Below are 15,910 nucleotides of genomic sequence, written 5' to 3' on the forward strand. Positions count from 1 at the left end.
GAGAGGGATAATTTTCATCTAGCCTGGCTCTCACTGTAAAATGCAAACCACTTAGCCATTTGACACTGAAAAGCTGTGAACAAGACTGGCTCTAGGCCAAAATGCAAAGTGTGTCAAGGTGGCTCTGCATTACCTCCAGGCCAATCTTTTCCTCGTATTCCTTCTTCCTTCTGAAAAACTTAGTGGCCTTACTGCCCAGTCCTCCTCCTTCCACCTTGGGTGTAACTGTCGTGACAGTTTTTTTTAAATGCTCTTTCTCTAAATGTAAATGATAACATTAAAGATTATTTTATTGGAAGGTACCTAATAATATCATTCATAATAAAGAGACAAGACATAAATAATTTCCTGTTATGTTTATCCAAGGATAGTCACTCTTTAATTCAAAGGAGAAATTGAATTTTATTGGATGTGTAATTGTGGAATTTGGAATATTCTATTTTTCCAATATGTGAAATCACAGTGGTATTCATCCATTTCTAAAGTTGGCCCTAAGGGTAGCTTTAGACAAAACCTGAAACCATGTTTGACCATTGTAGATTTATTATAGTGCATCTGAACTGGGGTCTTTTGAAAAGTTTCACTTGACCAGTGGTTTTTTGATCTGCAAAGTGGAGGGGTTGGTACTTGTACTACTGGTGCCGTCACTTGCTCATCTGACCGGCATGCCTTGGAAATCCCACCAGCTTTTCATCACAGACTTCCAGGTACTCAATACCAACCCAGGAGAGTTGGCAGTAGTGGTAAAGCCAGTACTGCCTTCCCATGAGGTAAATATAAAGGTCTGTTCTTACTTTCCATGAGTGCAAAGACTGTATGTGGGTCATGTGGAATATCCAGTAGCCAAAAAATACATTTGGGGGCACGAGGCCCCACTTGGAGACTAGAGAAGTGTAAGAAATGCTTCTCCCTGAACACAGAAAGGGGATCTCTGGTCTCAGGCAGGCTCATGCCAGAATGAAGTGGTTGTGTCATTTGGATGGGGTTATGCTCACAGCATAGGCACTTTAAAGACTAGATTATTTTGACAACCCAACCCAGCAATTTTGATAACTGGGCAGAAACAGCTCCAAAAATTTGGTTTGTATATGGGTTCTTTTTAAGGCTAATGTGATTTTTTTTTTTGGAGTGGAGGCAGACAGTAATTGCCTCAAGAGACACCTGAGAGGCAAAGCCTTTGGTGCTGGTGGTTTGATGCTTGAGAGCTATCACCATCAATTTCAGGGTGAAGAGTGGGGACAGGGTAGTCTGTGACAGAGAAGACACCACTAGGCCGAGCTGTGATACTGATAGGCCCCAAGTCAGCTACTTGTCCAGACATTTAAACAGGCTTTTCAGAAACTGCAGCTCTTCCAGGTCCTCCTGAGAGCATTTTAAGGTAGATATTCCCAGCTCTGTCCAGATTTCTCATATAATACATTCGCAAACTTTGTTACACCATGCCACTTTGTTGCTCTAAACTCTGCAGAGGCTTCTGTCTCCCTCAGAGTAAACCCAAATGCCTCCATGGCCCACAAGGCACTACCTGATCTGGCCCCGTCCCCTTTCAGCTCTCAGTACCCTTTCTTGCTTCTGTTCCTCTAGCACAGCAGGCTGCTCTCGGGCGTTTGTGCTTGCTCTCTGTCCTCCCTGCCCAGAACATTCTCCCCCAGCTATTTTTATGGATGCTCCCTTGACTTCACTGAGGCTTTCTCTGGGTGCCACAGCCTATATATACAGCAGATCCACAATTAACAACGTTCCCTTCAATAATGATTCATTACAATGTTAATGAGAAAGGGAGGAAAAAGTTGACCCCTGGCAAGGCCACTGTCTGTGTAGGGTTTGCACATTTCCCTGTGTCTGGGAAGGTTTCTTGGGGACTCCAGCTTCCTCCCTCATCTCAAAGATGTGCCCGTGAGGTGAAGGTGCGCCTCCATCATCCCCGTGTGAGTGTGAATGGCTCTGTGCTGGAGGGGCCTCCTGTTCAGGGTGGGTTCCGCCTTGTGCCCAGAGCTGCTGGGGCAGGCTCACACCACAGGTCACTCTGAAATGGAACAAGCGGGTTGGAAAATAATTACCATTTTGATGAATTCATCCTTCTTAAATGTGTGTATGCTCACATTTATTTTAATGTTGAATATTAGAAACATTTAGGGTCTTTATTTGTAAATCTATAGATGTTTCTGTGACCAGAAATATGCCAGAGGAACTTAACATGCATATATAATTATAAACACATATCATTTATAAACAAATAAATATACATAAATTTGAGCAGACTCGACAAATTTTACTGATGGATATGCATGATCACAAAAACTTTGGACATTTCAATATGACACATTTTTTTAAATCGAGCTCAAGATCATATTCTTTTCTTTAAAAACTATAGTCTGTGACTGGCCTTCAAAATAAAAAGCTCCAGTGCTCCCTTCGGCAGCACATATACTAAAGTTGGAATGATACGGAGAAGATTAGTACGGCCCCGGCACAAGGATGAGGCGCAGATCCGTGATGCCTATCAAGTAAGTTGTGCATTGCCCAGGCTGGCATTCTCGTACCCTTTGATTAGCTTGGGAGAGATATGAATCAAAGAACAATGTGTGGTACTCAGCAGCAAAATCATGACTTCACTGTAGAAAAGGAAAATACAAAATAAAATAAATAAGAAGCTTCATCTCTTATAAGATTTCAAAAAAACTTTATCTCCAAATACTTTAAAAAATATTTTATTTATCATGGGCATGGACAACAGTGTGGTGATTGCAGGGAGTCAGAGCGTATAAGGAGACTAAATGGTGATGGAAAAAATACAATAAAGATTTTAAAAAGAACAAAAATATAACACATCTGAAGTTCTTTAAAAAATAAAAAAAGTGTATTCACTGATTTTTATAGAGAGGGGAAGGGAGGGAGAAAGAGAGGGGCAGAAACATCCTCTCCTACTGGGGACCTGGCCCACAGCCCAGGCATGTGCCCTGACCAGGAACTGGACTAGTGACCTTTTAGTCCATGGAACAATGCCCAACCCACGGAGCCACACCAGTCAGGCTCTCCAAACACTTTTGAAATGCCATCACATCCCTGCAGTAATGTGTTGTCCAGACACCTGCACAAGGTTGAGTCTTTCATTCAGGTCTTGAGGGATGACAGTTTTCTTTCATGATTTTCTCAGAGCTTGAGTGACAGCATCACAAAGTCTTTTCAGATTAAGTAGTATACCTCAGAGGCTTGAAATCTAAAAATATTTTTAAAGACAAATATAATGATATAGCAAAAGAAAACTTGTGGGTGAAAAGAACTGATTAAAAAGAAAAAAGACAACTAATGAAGGCTCAAAGCAGAAAGCAAGAAATTATTCTGGAGAGACAGCAAATATGGTTAGAGAACTACAATAATTCAAGTCAGGAATATATTCTAAATTATTGAAATCTGAATGACTCTCATATTCTATTAAAGAGGAAAAATGGTATTAGAATAAATATTAAAAGGAGTCAAGACCTCAGGAGCATTAATCTTGCCTATTATTAGCTTCTTTCATATGTGCATCTGTCCTCTTCTCGTAAACTCACATTACCCTCCACCCTCTACCACAACCACCCCTTCTGGTGCCTCCCACAGAGTAAACTCCTAATAAGAATCTTTTAACTGCTGAAAAAATACACTCATGATGGAAGTTGCATCTATAGCACACTTTGACAATGGAGTGAAAAGTGAAAGTTACACTGATGCTTTAAGTTGATATCAATTATTCTAATTACATTCCAACAAATGTGATTACAGCACTACTCCACTACGCACGTGCCAGGCACAGCGCTTGACATTGGGAGCAGATAAAACCCAGTCCTTGTCCTTATTTCCATACAGAGCTGAGTCACATTTGCCAGGCCAAGACAAACCGGTCCCCTACACTCAAGCAGCTGAATATTTTGGGGGGAAATGGGTTGGAGTATAACAGTCCTATAACATGATCAATTTCCCCCCACAAGAATGAGAGAAGTACCAGGGGACCATATAGATGGAGTGGGGCAGTGAAAAAAATGCCAGTTTGATTTTCAGTTTTTTGAAGAACATCTGTACTGTTTCCATAGTGGCTGCACCGATTTGCATTCCTACCTACAGTGCACACACTTGACAATACTTGTTGTTTCTTGCTTTTTTTTGATAATAACATTCTAATAGGTATAAGGTGATATCTCATTGTGCATTTTATCCTGAGATTAATGATACTGAGCATTTTTTAATGCACCAGTTGGCCATTTATATATATCTTCTTTGGAAAAAGAAATGTCTCTGCTTACTTTTTAATTGGATTGGGATTTTTTTTGCAAAGTCGATTTTATTAATACTATGATCATGCTAAACTAATTTATTATTTCTAAAAGGGATTTTTTAAATCATAGATTTATTGGGATTTTCTGTATAGACAGTCATATCATCTGTGAATAGGCAGTTTTATTTCTTCTTTATTGAGCTGAATGTTTTTTATTTCTGTTTCTTGCTTTATTGCCCTATCTAGAACTTTCAGTATGATGTTGAAAAGAAGTGATAAAACTATACTTACCTGGCAGGGGAGATACCATGATCACGAAGGTGGTTTTCTCAGGGTGAGCCTCACCCATTACACTCTGGGTATGCTGACCCCTGAGATTTCCTCAAATGTGGGAAACTCAACTATATAATTTGTGGTAGTGGGGAACTGTCTTTGTGCTCCCCCCTAGAAAAAAAGTGAAAAAGTAGACATCCTCATCTTGTTCCCAATCATAGGTGTAAGTATACAGTCTTTTATCATTAAGCATAACACCCTTTATCAGGTTGATGATAATTTCTTCTATTTCTAATTTGTTGAGTATCTTTTTAAGTAATGAATAAACATTAAATCTTATCAATTTTTTTGCATCAAGCATATGATCATGTGGTTTTTCTTCTCTAGTACTTTGATGTGATACACTGCATGGCTTATTTTTGAATCTTAAATAGGCTTACATCCCTGATACAAACCCCATTGGGTTGGGATATGATTTTCTTTTTATACATTGTGGATTTGATTTGCTAATATTTTGTTAAGAGGTTTTACAGTCATGTTCATGGAGAATATTGGTCTGTAGTTTGCTCATACTGTCTTTTTCAGGTATTTGGCATAGGGGTAATTCTGGCCTCAGAAAAAGTTGGGAAGGGTTTTCTCCTTTTCTGTTTTCTGGAAGAATGTTTAGGATTACTTTTATCTCATCTTTAAGTGTTTAGTAGAATTTGCCAGTGAAGTCTTCTGACTTGAAGGTATTTTGTTTGTTTTTTTAACTATTAATTTGATTTTTAGAAATAGATTTTTCACTATGAATTTAATTTCTAGAAACAAATATAAGATTCAGTATATATATGTCTTCTTGATTGACTTTTGATAGTTTTTTTAAAGAAATTGATTCATTGGAAACAGTATGGAATTTCCTCAAAAAACTAAAAATGGAACTGCCTTTCGATCTAGCAATTCCACTGTTGGGATTATACCCTAAGAATCTTGAAACACCAATTCAAAAGAACCTATGCACCCTTATGTTCATAGCAGCACAATTTACAATAGTCAAGTCCTGGAAGCAACCTAAGTGCCCATCAGTAAATTAGTGAATCAAAAAACTATGGCACATTTATACAATGGAATACTACACAGTAGAAGGAAAGAAGGAACTCCTACCTTTTGCAACAGCATGGATGGAACTGTAGAGTATTATGCTAAGTGAAATAAGCCAGGCAGCAAAAAACAAATACCACTATTAGTGGAACCTAATGAACAAAACAAAAAAATAGCAAAATAGAACCAGAGGCATGGAAATAAGGAACAGTCTGACAGGGACCATAGGGGAGGGGAAAGGGGCATAAAAGAGAAAAGAAGGGGGAAGGTCCTAGTTAAAGAACAGGTATAAATGACCCATGGACATGGACAACAGGGGATTGACTGTGGAAGCAGGGTGTGGGAGAGCAATGGGGGAAATTGGGACAACTGTAATAGAACAACAATATAAAAATACTAAAAAAAGAGAAATTCATTCATTATTTCTAAGATTTTGAACTTATATGCATAGAATTGTTCATAATATTTCTCATTATGATTTCCATGTCTGTGGAGTTTGTAGTGACATCTCCTCTTTCATTTTTAATGTAATTATTGATGTTTCTTCTTGTTTTTTAATCAGTCTGGCTAGTAGTCTATCAATTTTATTGATCTTTCGAAGAACCAGATTTCATTTCTTTGATTATTTTTTATTTTTATTTAAATGTATTAATTATTGCATTTATTAGGTCTTTTTCTTGCTTGAGGATTATTTGTTCTTATTTTGATAGTTTCTTAAGTTGGGGGTTTTATTTGTTGATTGAACACTTTTCTTTCCAACCGTTATTTTAGTGCTATGAATGTCCACATAAGTACTGCTTTAGCTGCATCCTGCATTTTGATGTGCTTTGCTTTATTTTATTCAATTCAAAATATTTTCTAACTTCCCTTGGAACACAGTTATAATAAGTTTTTATGTCTTTGCTTGATAATACTACAGTTAGTGTTAGTGGGGGTTGGTTTTGATTGCTTTTTCTCATTATGGTTCCAGTTTTCTTGTTTCTTTACATGCTTAATTTGTAATAGGATGCCAGATGTTTTGAATTTCACCTTGTTGAGAGCTAGATATTTTTGTGTTCCTATAAACATTCTTACACTTTGTTCTGGGACAAGGTTAAGTTACTTGGAAACATTTTGTTCTTTGCAAGTCTTGCTTTTCAGCTTTGTTGGCTGAGACCAGCTCATCATTTAGTGAGGGCTAATTAATTGTTTCCTGTACTTGTGGAAAGACCCTTCTGAGTCCTTCACCTGATACCTTGTGAATTAGAAGGTTTTCCATTCTAGCTATTGGGATCATCTACTATTTCTGGTAGCATGTGAACTCTAGGGATTGTTCCTTTTAATCGTTCTAATTGATTTTTTCAATTTTTGGCTCATTCCTCGCATGCATGTAAGATCAGTTCTTAGCTTACTAGTCAAGGGTACTGCAAGATCTCAGCAGTACTCTCTCCATGGAGCTGTCCCCTCAGGTTCTCTTCAATGTGAATCTTAGCCACCTTTGCCCTTGGTCTACCACCTCTGTACCATCAATTTAGAGAGTCTTTTAGGCTCTGCTCAGTTCCCCCTTCCTCCACCAGTAGCCAGACAGTAAGTGGAGGTGGTCATAAGGACTGGATTCTTTGGGTGATAAAATATGTTATTGCCCAGTAGGTGTTTTGGAAAGTGTTTGGAGACGAAAGTCAGTTGAGTACAGGAGAAAAAGGTTACACCACGTTAGCTACCAATAAGAATTTTGCAGTCCTCAGGGCATGATGGCAGCATGGGACTGAATAAAACTGAGTCAGATTCCAAGGTCCACAGCAAAATGTGAAGAGTGATGTCATCATTATTTTCTTTACCACTACTATTTTGTAGAGCTTTTACTCTGAGATGGGGATAGGAGCTTCATATACATTGTAAATTTAATCTCGGTGGTAGCCATGGAGGAGCTCTTCTCAGCCCTCCAACAGAGGGAAGCATAATTGCCTGGTGGTCCCACTGCTGTTATCTGATGCACCCTTGTGTTCATTTTTTGCACAGCCTCTTCCCAGTGAATGACTGGGTGAGCAGGGACAGAGTGCAGGCTCCCAGACTCTTTATTGCCCTTGTTGAATCTTCCTTAGAACAGGACCTAATCTAAGGCTTTTTCTTTTCACCCATGAAGCATCAGTCAGACCTGCTTTTTGGTCCAACAGCTCTTTTAGCCTCCTTCAGCTTCCCGATTTCCCTCACAGGTATTTTCCCCAGGAAGTGTCCTGCATATGTAATCTGTTTTGTTGTCTGCTTCTCAGAGGCCCTGAACTAGCACATTCCTCAAATCATTCAAGAGGGCAGAAATACTATTTGTTCTGGACAGAACTGTGTCTCTTAGAGGTTCATATGTCAGAGTCCTAACCTTCAGTGTGACTATATTTGGAGATATGGCCCATCGGGAGGTAATTAAGGTTAAATGATGTCATAAGGGTGGGGCCCTCCCCTGATAGGACTTGTGTCCTTGTAAGAGGAAGAGATACCAGGAATTCCCCTTGCACTGAATGCACACAGGAAAGGCCTGTGAGGATAGGGCCAGGAGGTGGCATCTGCAACTCAGGAAAGGCTCTCACCAGAAACCAACCCAGCTGGCCCTTATCTAAGGACTTCTGTCCTCCAAAACTGAGAAAATAAATGTCTTTTTTTTAAGCCTCCCAGAGTGTGGTGTTTTATTGCTGTAGCCTGAACCTACAAATATGTTTTGTTGTACCTGTTGAACAGATGCAGAAACTGAAGTTTAGAGAGGGTCACAAGTCATGATTGGCTAAAGCTAGTATTAGGTCCCAGGGTGGTGTGTCAATACATATAGCTTGTCATAACTATGTTTTGTTACTTTTTTGAGTCATAGAGGATGGGGACATGGTGGCTTCAGTGTGGGTAGACTTTAAGGATGAATTATTGAAGGAAGGAAGGCTTCAAAGGAGAAGGAAGGGGGTTCAGAGAACTCTTACTCTGCCTGCTGGCTGTTAAAAATGTGGGACTTGAGAGAGGACCAGTCTTTACTTATCAGAGAAATCGTTTCTCTAGGTTGTGTTGGGAGGAGCATTTGGAGGAATTATTATGGCAGAGTCAAAGTTCTTGGCCTGATAGACAAAATATTTCATTAAGAAAATTCCCATGGACAAGAATTTGGTTTTATTCAAGTTCACCATTAGCTGTCACCATGTGGTGGTAGAAGAGCCCAGCGAAATAAGGTACCAAATGTGGCTGAGTGGCAACCTCCTTGCAGTGCAAGTAGGAGCTTAGGCTTCCAGAGGGTTGTGAGCTGACAGAGAGACACAAAGGTAAAAGCCCTCCGAGTGAACTTTTCAAAAGGCTAATAGGGAGAGTACTCATACCATGGGGATGCCAGCTGCTGGGGACTAGACATAACATCTGAGCAATTATTGACTTTTTCTTATCATCGCAATGTTGTGGTCCCATGTAGACACAGCAGAGATGTGATGGGTGCAGATAATTTTGTTCTGTGTTGTTACGTCTTACTAACTTGACTTAAGCTCAATATTAGCAAAATTCATCTTAAGTTTTCAATATTTACTTGCTTTTGTGTTATAGAGATAGATCATTTTGCTTGTAGGACAGTTTGATTAAAATAGTCTTATAATGATGTATTAAAATTATTTTATCTCAAATGTCTTGGAATTTTTCAGGCAGATAGGAGTGTGATCCCATAGAATCAATATCCCACTCCTGCAGAGATTGGAAGCTCCTCCCTCCCTGAAGAGGTGGCCTAGGAAGAAAGGGCTCTGTTTCTACTGAAGAAGCCCCAGTGTTGTTTAATTAATTAACTAATTAATTAATTAATTATTTCCCAAACACTGAGACTGTTTTATTTCAAACTCTGATGCCTGTCCTGTGATAAGAAAATTCTACTAGTTTGCTCCTGACAGCCCCTGCTATGGGAAAGACAGGTGTCAGACATTCTCTAAAACAGTGTCTTTCATCTAGACCCAGAAGGTAGATACAAAACTTAAAAAAGAGTAAGTGGGTCCAATGCTGTGCATAGCAGCCACCCACCCAGGCCTTGCCCTCAGCGGTGGGTATCGAGGATGAGACAACATTCTCGAGGACATCCTTGGGCACATCTTCTTGTCCATACGTCAGTCTGCCAAACCGGTTATAGATGACCAAAGTCTGATGGGTGTGCATGTGAACGGTGATCTGGCCATATATGTTGCCCTGGTTCAGCGTACTTGAACAGTGAACCTGAAACACCTGGGGTAGCTCTAAAGAGTCTATGAAACTCCAGCAGATGGTCTTATATTGGATGCCCCAGACAATGTCTGGAAAACAGTTTTCAGTAGCCAAGGTATAAAGTTGGTCATAGTTTGAGTTGTTTAGACAAAGGTGAGCTTCAGTGAAGATATCCTTAGCTTTTTCAGGGAAGTCCTTTATTTTAAAATTAGTATTGTATTCTTTTATTTTCCATATTGACCATTGTAATGCCACATTATTTTTCAATCACTCAGTTTTCTGTGGCAGTCCTTCCTTTGAAATAGATGACATGCAAGCATCACCCTCTGGAGGAACATAGGCATCAAAGATACCAGCTGTACAGGCCACATGTATGGGACGCTCCATGCGTTCTGGAGGAATGACCACTCCTGCTTTCTGGGCATGTTGTATAAACTCCTTTTCTGATTTGTATTTGGGTTGTAAGTAGAAGGTGTGAAATGTTTTTTGGCTCTCACTGGAACTACAGCTATGGACTGTGTCACCAGAAGTGACTGCTGAGACCACCATCCTAAAGCCCTGGAAAAGCAAAACAACCCCGTGGCATGGGGGCAGCCATTTTGTTCACTCCCCAGTGTTGTTTAATGTAAATAACTAACTTCCTGGAAAACCAGATGTGCAGTGTGTGTGTATGTTGTTGTTGTTCTTGTTGTTGGTAAACAGGAAACCCTTAAAATGACACACTTGAAGGATATAAATCCAGGTTTTCTTGTCATTTGTTTTCTGATGGGTTTTCCTTCATTTTCTTTCCCCCTTTATTTCAGAGTCCTATATTAATTTTGGAAGATATTCTGACGTGGTACCCCACAAAAATAATGTTATGACAATGGAATTTATGTTTTTCGTTGGCTGCTTGCAGAGAAGTTTTATTTGGATGTGAATGCTGGACATTGATTTTTTCTGAAGCACAGAGTATAACTTCTCTCCCCTCCCCCTTTTTTTTAAAAGAAAATATTTGTGGGAAAATAGCTCAGCTTATTTTATTAATGATTTTCCTCTTGGATTTTTGTTTCCCACCCTATCCCTAAGATATTTGTAACTAAAAACGAACTTCAGTTCTTCATCTTGGTTACACAGTGGCTTAAATGTTTGTTGGTATGCGACTTTGTTTATTATAGTTTATGTGACTCCTTTTCTTGTTTCCTTCCCCCTCCCCAGTGATCTGTTTGCTAAACATTGCACAGATTTTTTTAAATGTAGATTATTATTTGGCCTCCCTTAACTTTGTGGTCATTGCTGTTTTTTACTTTAGTCACTCAGATTCTTTTATGAAATTAGTTCATCCCTTAAAGTTGCTTGTTCTTGGCTTTGACTCTTGGTAGAGGTGTGCTGTGATTTTCATTAACTTTAATGTTTTCTGTCTTATGTAGGGTAGGACCTGACAGTTTTCAGCACTTTCCCTGCAACCAGGGAAAACTATATTGAATAAAAGCTTTTAAAATGGACTGTCCAGTACCTGATTCTCCTTGATGTGCACAACTCCGTAAATGACTCTTGGCCAAGTGTTCTTGTGCTATTCATGGTGGGAAATAAAACATAGGAACATAGATGGATGGCTCTTGGAAAGACCTTAAATAATATCATCTAGTCCAGGGGGATCCAACCTCTTGGTGTCTCTGGGCCATACTGGAAGAAGAATTTTCTTGGGCCACATATTAAATAAACACTAACAAAAACTGATGAGCATGAAAAAGGTTTTAAGTAAATTTATGATTTTGTGTTGGGTTGCATTCATACCCATCCTGGACCGCATGTGGCCCATGGGCCATGGGTTGGACACCCCTGATTCTAGTCCAAAGATATCAAACATGTGGCATGAGTACCACTACTCTTCCTGTCCATGCCCATAATAGGTATCAATAATAGATCATGGTTCTCCTTCCATTGAGCCACCCATGGCTGTACCATTTTTCTCAACATGGTATGCCAGACTTCTGTTATGCCAGTGGAGTTGGCATATGAGATGGAATCTCTATCAGTAGATCATAATATGTCTCTATAAACATCTGGGTATTTGGAGAAGTTCACAGTGAGGCAGAAGAGTGAAATGACAAGACCTCAAACTAAAGCAACACCACCATGGGATTTGGGTCAAAGTTCTTAATCCTTTTGGGCCTCTTTCCTGACCAACAAAGTGGCAGTGGTAACAGAGGCCATGTCCTGAAACTGTTGGGAAGGTAATGCCAGAGTAATGCACAGGAGCCTGTAGGAGAGTGCTTAGTAGGAGCGCTGAGGGAATGTGCACTGTTATCACCACCATCAGCATCACTAGGGAAAGTGACTTGTTAGAGATTCTAAAGCTATTTAGGAGAGACAGGATTTCTCAACTTCAGTGCTACTGACAGTTAAATAGACAGATACTTCTTTGCTATGGGACTGTCCTGTGCCTGTAGGATGTTTAGCGGCATCTCTGTCCTCTACTTATTAGATGCTAGTAGCCCCACCCCCAGAATTGTGACAGATGTCTCCAGACATTGTCAAATGTTAGACTAGACCCAACTTCACCTATAAACTTTTAAAATGTTAATCTATTTATGCCTGAACCCACTGTCAGGGATGCTAATTCTGTTGGTTTTGTTGCTGAGGGCTAAGGAATATTTATATTTTCTTTTTAATTTGTATCGGTGGCTTTGACATCTCTGTCTTCACATTAGGCAACAACTTTTCCTATTTACCAACCTGTGGACAGTTTTGAGTAACAGTTTAACAGCTTCATGTTTTGATTGTGCTTTTGTAATGGAATTTAAAATAATGTCAAGGAAAATGCTCAAAATAAAATTTTCAGTGATAACAGCTACATTTCAAATTGTATAATAATAAAAATGCAAGTATAATTAACCAGAATACTTATTATGTATTAGATACTAGTCTATGAGTTTAACGTTCCTGATGTCATTTAAATGTCACGATGTACAAAGGCAAGCATTATCATGCCATTTGACAGATGCTGGAACAGAGGCACAGAGTACTTATTCAAGTTCCCACAGCTACTATGTGGCAGAACAGGCCATCCACTCTAGGCTAGTTGTCGATGGTGCACACACACATGCTTGGGAAAGATGTGGATGGATATACACCCAGGTGTTTATCTTGATTATTTATAGATGATTGGATTATGGATGTTTGTTATGTATATTTACTAATTTCCAAATTTTTACCTTTGAGTAATCATTTTTTTTAAAGTATTAGAAAATAAAATTATAATCATGCAGTCCTGCGATTTTTTATGAAACAAATGATTAAAAATATTTACAACAGTGTACCTTCTATACATTTGATCTTGCTTATGACTGATTGACAAGCAACAGGAATCACATTTTAATTTCTCATATTAGAATGGAAACATACAACCCCTTCATGTAACACAGGGCTATTTAAAAGTAGGGGTTGTATACATTTGTAAACTGTTTTTTCTCGAATAAGATAGTTCTGTAAGTAATAATATGGAATTTTAAAATAAATATATGTTATAGATCCAAAAAAATGTTGTCCTTCAAAATTTCCTACCTTGGGAAATTTTATGCTTGGTTCAGTGATGCTACCAGTAAATTTCAGTTTTGATAATCACCTTTAAAACTACTCTCTGAACAAGACAAGAAACCCAAGTTTCATTATTTTAGAAAAATACCAGGAATCACCCACTTGATTTCCTGCTTACCCCACCCAGGCATGCTCTGAATTTCTATTTGGTCATGTTCAAAAATCAAACAGATAAAATGTAACATAAAAGGCAATGTTTTAATCAGTGTCTTAATTTTCTCCTGTAAATTCTAAAAAGGGGGATCCAAATATGGTTTGATGAACGTGTTCATTGTCAGAATAAGAGAAGAGATCCTCAGGGTGACTAATTTTAAGCATAGTGCACATATTTGGAACCATAAATTTAGGGGTGTGTGTGTGTGTTCACTTCCATTATTTTATAGTTATGCACACTATGTTTAAATTCTGACAATACTTGCCTGACTTTATTCTCTGTTGCATACATTTCCAATTTTAAATAACTTTGAAAGTTCTCTTGTGTGTCTCCTCATACAATTAAAATGTCTTGGTGATTCTGGGGTCCAAGTGCAATACATATGTTGAGCTAGGAGACATACAGGTCAGCAGAGGTCCGAGCTTCTCTTTGTCTGCTGGATCTGACAGGCAGGTCTTGCCGCTGGTGGAGTCCCAGGTGAGTGGAGATCCCAAGGGTGGCTCCTGGGGACCTAGTTCACTTCTTTGGGACTCCCGTAAAACTTTCTTGGTGCCTCTGAGGGTCCTGCTCAGGACAACCACACTCTTGTCTTTGGGGTCCCTGTTAATGGAACTTCATTCCCATTGAAAGTGTCATTTCTGAGTTGGGTGTCAGTGTCACTATTTTACAGTGAAGGGAGGAAAGACCAAGTGAGGTGAGGTCTGATGGCAGGCATCTTGCCACTTAAGCATTCATTTATTTGTTCATTCATTCACTCAAATATTTAAATGCCCATTCTATGCTTGTGAAAAATTTGTAGTGAGCAGAAGTGAGCAGGTCTCTAGCCTTATGGAGCTTATTTCTAGGGAGTGAACCAGACAATAAATGAATGTATAAAGCAAGAACCAAGCCAGAATTGTAGATATCAATTTGAAAAATGTCAGAGAAGTTTTCTCTGAAGAGGTGACATTTCAACTGAGAACTGAAGGCTAGAAAGCTCCAACCATGCAAAGAGTTGGAGGAAGAAGAGCCTGCCAGGGGGATGGAATAGGTAGGCCATGGCTGTGGTGCCCATGCACAGCACGGGAGGTGTAGAGTAACTGTATCGTCAAAACATAAAATAGGCAGAAAATAACAGTACCTTAAATAAGGCAATTCTGACATAGGTGAATTATAGAGAGAGGAATTTGTAAGGACACTAGAGAGGATGGGATTCTAAATTCTATTTTCTTTCATTATAAACTGGAAAAGCCAATATTGCCACATAACCAAAAAGCTGCTACAATTTTCTAACTATTATTCAGTACTGAGCATGAGATGAAACTGTGAGAAAAGCTAGGGTCTTTCTCTTTATGATTCTTTTTGCACTAGAATAATCTGGCTGTATTGGATACTGGAGGAAAGGATTTTTGAAAGCATGTGTATGTTTGCTCTGTTCATATTATTTCCTTTCCCTAGAAGGACATCAAACTATTTATAGGGAAGATAGAAACAAACAATGGAGTAATACACTTCCAAACATTTGGGAACATGTGAACTTTGAGCCAGCACAGAGAACCATGAGGCAGACAGCAGGTCAGCCATGTTTGAGGCTTGTGGAACATAGATGTTGCTGCTTCCTTAGGGATGAAAATATAAATTATACAGACTATTATCATCTCTTCTCCAGAATTCTAACTTCTAAATTCTGACCCAGAAAAATGCACAATTTGTTTTCCTTAAGCATAAAATTCATACTGTCCCATCCTCTGCTGGAACAGCTAAAGAAGATTGTCCCCTTCAACCTTCTGCTGTTCTGTGTCCTAAGACAAGCATCAAAAAAGAGGCTACTTTGTTTTTCCTGGAGGGAAGACTGGTTCTGTTGAAAGAAGGATTGTGTGAAATGGATCCAGGCTTGTTCGAGGGTCCTGGTAGACACCCACTTCTGCTTCTTATAAGAAGGTGCCTCCCAAGCTGAAATGAACCAAATTGTTAGAATCATGTTAGATTGTAAAACCATCAAAATGCTGAGGTTAGCAAAACTCTTGGCAACAAACACCTGTTTTCTCAAAATTATTTTATCCAACTAGCAATCATTCAGACATTTCCACTATTGGCTATTAAAACAGCAATTAGCTGGATGCTATCTAACAGGGATCCCCAACCCTCGGGCCACGGACTGGGCCACACAACAGGAGGTGAGTGGCCAGTGAATGAAACTTCATCTGTATTTGTAGCCACTCCCCATTGTTCACACTACCACCTGAGCTCTGCCTCCTGTCTGATCAGTGGCAGCATTAGATTCTCATAGGAATGTGAACCCTACTGTGAACTGCACATGCAAAGGATGTAGGTAGCATGCTCCTTATGAGAAGCTACTGCCTGGTCATTTGAGGTGGAGCTGAGGTGGTGATGCTGGCACTAGGGAG

The 15,910-nt window shown here is 39.2% G+C and overlaps 2 non-coding genes and 1 pseudogene across 2 annotated transcripts; 2 read left to right on the top strand and 1 right to left on the bottom strand.

Annotated features, from left to right (window-relative positions):
* Positions 1-2,406: 2,406 nt before the first annotated feature.
* On the top strand, positions 2,407-2,513 carry LOC119052908 (U6 spliceosomal RNA). The gene has a single exon (XR_005083209.2). It is a non-coding gene; the product is annotated as a U6 spliceosomal RNA (small nuclear RNA).
* A 2,025-nt stretch (positions 2,514-4,538) lies between these two features.
* Positions 4,539-4,702, top strand: LOC119052900 (U1 spliceosomal RNA). The gene has a single exon (XR_005083203.2). It is a non-coding gene; the product is annotated as a U1 spliceosomal RNA (small nuclear RNA).
* Positions 4,703-8,619: 3,917 nt separating this feature from the next.
* Positions 8,620-10,388, bottom strand: LOC119052899 (39S ribosomal protein L45, mitochondrial-like; annotated as a pseudogene).
* Between the last annotated feature and the right edge of the window lie 5,522 nt (positions 10,389-15,910).

The sequence above is a fragment of the Artibeus jamaicensis genome, unplaced genomic scaffold (genome assembly GCF_021234435.1).
Source record: "Artibeus jamaicensis isolate MK-2021 breed Jamaican fruit bat unplaced genomic scaffold, CSHL_Jam_final contig_886, whole genome shotgun sequence".
NCBI classification, from domain to species: Eukaryota; Metazoa; Chordata; class Mammalia; order Chiroptera; family Phyllostomidae; genus Artibeus; species Artibeus jamaicensis.